General features: G+C 37.9%; 1 non-coding gene across 1 annotated transcript; it reads right to left on the reverse strand.

Moving 5' to 3' along the window:
* Positions 1-498: 498 nt before the first annotated feature.
* TRNAI-AAU lies at positions 499-571 on the reverse strand. Its single transcript has one exon. It is a non-coding gene; the product is annotated as a tRNA-Ile (tRNA).
* Between the last annotated feature and the right edge of the window lie 5,031 nt (positions 572-5,602).

Below are 5,602 nucleotides of genomic sequence, written 5' to 3' on the forward strand. Positions count from 1 at the left end.
CCCAATGAATATGGTATTGGGTTGGATGGTGAGTGTCTCCAGTAAGCTTAAATACATGGTATGGGTTTCCTAGGTCATAGAGGGGGACTTATAACTTGCAAGGAAGTGGTATTGGATTTTGCTGTTGTGATTTGAACATGGAGGAGATCAAATACATTGTCCTGTTTGACCAGCCTTGAGGTATATTTATTTTTGAAATAAACTGAGAGACCTCCACCTTTCATCCCTGATTGTGTAGAGCTGGTCTAAATGTGTGAAAGATATTATAGGCCGTCACTGCTGGGGTGCCCTCTGTAGCTTTAAACCATGCCTCAGTGACTATACAGAAGTCAGCATCCTCTAGGATAAGAAGAACGTGCAGGTAGTGAAGTTTCTTGTTTAGACTCCTGACATTGAACAGTACCATGTTTAGAATTTCTTGGTTTTGGTTTGTTGTTGGAAGGATTGCCAGGTTAGCATTACTTAAAAAATGCAATATGTGGCTTAAAGGACAAACATAGGCCTTGATGAGATTTGAACTCATGACTACTGGTTTATTAGACCAGTGCTCTAACCCCTGAGCTACAAGGACACATTCTAAGAATTAGAATTACACAAGAAGGAGGAATAATAATTCTCACTAATGAAATGCAAATCAAGATGTCAGCAAACTTCACATGATTCAGCCTAGCTCTGTGACATAGAGAGGTGGAACACCCATGAGATGCTGGTTTGATTAGTGGACCCAGCAATGGAAGAGCCAAGCAAGAAGAGGGAGTGAATGTTCATCTCTCCTTGGGCAGAGTTGGGTTTGCATACATCTAGAAATACACAGGGAAGTTTAATCTTTCTGGTAAAAAGTGCAGAGACCATATAGCATGTCAATCATGCAGCAGGGGAGGAAAGGCTGCTTGGAGGCATTTTCTATTGTAGAAGTGAGAGGTGGCATCTTCAGACAGCCCATGGCATGTCCCTTTCCTGGTGTCTCTATATGAATGCAGTCATGTTAGGGCTAGTAATCAACAGAAAAACTATGAACCACCCCAGTGTCTGTTTGGATAATGATCCTACTCAGCCAACTCCATCTCATTAAGGGAGCATGTGGGCTAACTGACCAAAGAGAGGGACTGATTGTCAGCTGCAGCCAAGTCAAAAAAGCAGCAAACTGCATATGATTTTGTGACATTATAAATGCTTTCATTAATATGTCAGAAGGAGCTGCATATCATAAGTCTGACATAGAGTGCTTGGAAAAAAAAAGAAATAAAATGGATGGAGTTGCTCTGATGATGTATACTATGGAGATGGTAGGAAGAAGTTTTGCAGGTGCAGCTGTGATACACATGGCCTATCGGTGGCAGTCCTACTCCAGGCTGAACTCCAGTATGATGAATGGTAAGGAGCTCCTTGGCAGGCACAGTGTAAATATGGTAATATTGAACATCATCTGTGATAGTTATGCCAGCAGACCTGCCAACACCCTAGCTATGGAACATTCAGTAACCTACAAGTTATACTCTGGGTATATCACAATTGTCACAAGTGCTGTGTGCAGTCCTCACTAGTATGCTGTAGCACAGAGTGAATGCATCACATGCTACTCCCTGGGAAATGTCAAACCAATATAAAACCACTTTACAAGACACTAGGACTACCAGTGGTCCTCAATGCCATAGACTACACTTGTTATAATATGTATCCCACACCTTGTTGAGAGGATGGCACATATAATTCAAAAAAGGTCCGTTCACTTATTCTAACTGCCAGGTAGTCTGCTGTGTCTGTTATAAGCACTTTAGGTGTCCATGTTAGGCTAACATAAATGACTGAACAGGCTATGCCAGTCATTCCGTAATGGACATATGCAACAAAGATATATTACAGATAAGCATATGAAGCAGAAGCAGTGACAACTATAACTCTCAACTTTATCTCATTAGACGTGATGTTTCATGACATTCCACATTCAAAGGCTTTGGTATGTTTTCACTGTTAACAAGTTTTGTAACAAGTATCCTTAGTAAATAAGATTGAATAGAATTGAATCATATTAAATCATTAATAGAACTGTTACTTGGTATAAAGAAACAGATACTTCCTTGTTAAAGATCTTAGCACTTGTTCCACATTTTGCCTATTTGTTCCACATTGAAAGAGGTGGGGTTCCATATTTTAGAGAAGGAAAGTTGAAAGCTATTGTGATAACCACCCAATGTATATTATCATAGGGAACATACCTCAGATAACATAAAAACACTAACTCATGTGTTATTTACTTGCTAATGTGTAGCCACTGGAACCCTGAATGGCAACCTTTATACAATGTCACAGCAGTTTGCTCTAGATAGGTATGAGTACTTGCAAAGCTTAACGTGCAGTAGTAAAATGTGTGTTTGATATTCTGAAAGGGTAGAACAAGTGCCTACATACCTCAAGGGGTGTGATTCTGTGCCTCCCAGACCAGGTAACCTTGATGTCCCTGGCCTCTGCCATACCTGATAATAAGTGGCTGTAGCAGACAGTAGCAGCTAAACTGACTATGGCATTGGTTTAGATGGACTGCAGTAAGCAGTGTGATGCAAAGGGTGATGTGTAGTGGCACTTATCACACAAACGAGCACGGCATCCCCATGCTATCAGACGCTTCCAACATGTGGTGGACCTGTGTGTAATGTAGCTTGTAACAGATGTATCTGCCATAGCTGTCATTCCAGTGTCCTTAATATAACTAAAAATATTGGTGACCAATAGACATGAGATAATGTATACTGCCTCTGCAATGTCCCAAAATATTCCATCAGGCACAGGCACTACAGGTGGTGCTGATAAGGAATTGCTCAAGTTTTCATTTTATTGCAATCATTTATGAGTCTGAAAAGTGGGGATGACTGTCCTGAATTGTGCCAATGACATATCTTAAGTCTTTAATTAGTACAAACATACAGAGAATTCAGTCTCTCATTAGTTTTGATTTTTTTCCTGCCTTGTAAAAGTGCTTTGCATAATTGCGCAGATGTTTCAGGGTAGTTTAATATTTGAAAACTATGGCCATCATAGATAACAAGTAACTTTATATGAATATACAAGCAAAATTATATAATGGAACATTTGTATATCCGTGAAAAGTGCTATGGTTTTCTTCAGTGGTATACCAGTCTTTGAGTTATGATAGAGTTAACCATTTATCTAAGGGAATGGCAAAGATGTAATATTCAATGCTATTTTCCTTCTGCATGTTCCTAACTTCTGTTTGAATTTAAAAATATAGAATAGTGTAATGGGTCTTTGAAAATTACAGAAGGAAAAGCAGCAGTAACCCAGCATTCAGTTCATCGCAGAATAAAAGACATAAGAGGACACCTTGGAGGTAAATATGCACACTCTCGAATAATACATTTACAAAAAGAGAACTGCTTATGTAAATGAAAGGCCAACAGAACAGGGCTGCTGTCCGTAAAGCTTGGATGGGCAATTTGTGAAGCAAGAAATATGGAAATGCCTCTTTCGCTCAAAGATTCATAGATGCTTGCAATACTGTGATCAGAATGTTTATAAATGGAGTGTCAAAAAGGAGCTTCAGATAACTCCAAAAGGTCACTGGAGCAGAGATAAGGAAGAAAACCGGGTTACTGATGACCAAAGAGTTCAGGCTACTGTGATAAGAGCATGGAAGAAATGATAAGCTTGAAAGGTTGTCCTAATCCTTTCCTGCCAGCACACTCTATAATTCTACCCTGTCATTTCAGTTTTTGTAGGCTACTTTCTCTCAAGGCATTGATTTTTAACAAATTGCATTCTAATAACTGTATGGCCCTTTTTATTTGAGTGCAGGACTTATACAGTTACAAAGGAGTAATACCTTGAGTATGCTGCTATGATACTAAATTTATTTGCGGACACACTATGCAGGAAATCACATCTATACATTACTGAAATGCTGCTGTTAATAAAGCATATTGGGAATCTCAGCTGTAAACCTTTGATATGCATGATGCTGCCTTTCTTCTGTCTGACCTGAGGAATTTTAAAAAAGATAATGTATGTGACTAATAATGACTTGATAAGTGAACCAGTAAGGGGAATTGTTATATTTTATATTACCTGCAACTTTTGAAAGGCTGATATGCCTTACTAGTTCACCTTAACGTACTAGAGCTTGTTCTGGTCTCTACTAAATGTAAACCGAGCGAAACTATTCATTTATATTAATATATTTCTTCACACCATACTGACTTGCCATGTAATTTTATTTTATGCTTTCAAATTTTCTATCGTCATTTTCAAACAGGACAGGACAGCTAGTTACAGCTGCTCTTTCTAAACTATAAAGAGAAAGAAAATTAAGACAGACCAGAGTCAGTCTTTTTAAGTTAAGGTAGAAATAGTGCTGTGATTTAATAATATATAAGAGACATAAAATGTTAAGTCCATACCATAAACGACTGCTTTATAATGTGCTGAGCAATAATTTATATAGGTCATTTTGCACGCACAATTAGTTCTGTGATGTAGCAAATGATTCAAGTGTGGCCATACTTCCATTGCATAATCAATTTTTGGCAGACACAAAACACATCCTGTCACAGCAGAACACTTACAGTGATTAACAACAGACATATATACAACTACAAATGACCCATAAATGGACTGATAATCTAACTTCATTATGGTGAATATTGCATGTGATGAAAGGCAATCACTCTAGTTAACAAAAGGAAAAGCATTTGTGCATCCCAGAGGGTATTCTTCTTCTTGTTCAGCCACAGGTTTTAATTTCTGAACTAAAAAATAAGGAAATAGTGTTTCAGCATTGTATTGACTAGTACAGAGATAACACTGCTTTGGGGCTAGTATTATGTAGTGAATAAAGATGGTTTTCCTACCATAACAACAGTGGGAGTTGCTATAAAATAACATGAGTGACAGAAGTTTGAGAATGGAATCCCGCTATAAAATGTAATGTGATAAAGTGTATAGCTTGGCTAAAACTGTGTACATGCTTGGAATGATGAAGGCATTGAATGTAACCTTACATTTTTAGAAGGTTGAAGCACCAATCAGTTCAGCATTAAGTGGGTATGGGACCAAGGTCAACAAAACATTGCAGTGTTACCAACAGAGGTGGAGACTGAAGAATTTTTACATATGCACCATGACAAAATGTGCAGTGATTAAGATGTTGCTGACACTTGCAAGATTTGTATAAGAATGGATATGTATGAGTGTGTGCAGGATTCATATAAGAGTAAATATGTATGTGTGCGTAATGGGCAGTAGGGCTTTTCTAGGAAAACTAATTCAAGTTTAAAGAATTCAGTAAAGCTAGAGAGGTCAGCTAAGATATAAGAAGTGCTTCTTTTATTACTTAGCAGGATAACACACTTCTATAGCTACCTGAGAAAAGAAAGGTAGATGCTATAGCAGTATATCTTTGAAGCATATATTCATCAATGAGCTAGAGAACTGAGGCAGTCTTCCTATATAAGACAGGTTGTAAAAGTATATACTTCATCAGATATGCAGTGTGACTAATGAAGCATGTGAATGTTCATACAGTATTTGTGGTACTGAAGTTATTTAAAGTATCAGATGGATCCGGGTTCATCCTGATTTTTTTTATGTA

Source organism: Protopterus annectens, chromosome 7.part0 (assembly GCF_019279795.1).
Source record: "Protopterus annectens isolate FY-2018-M chromosome 7.part0, PAN1.0, whole genome shotgun sequence".
Taxonomy (NCBI): domain Eukaryota; kingdom Metazoa; phylum Chordata; order Ceratodontiformes; family Protopteridae; genus Protopterus; species Protopterus annectens.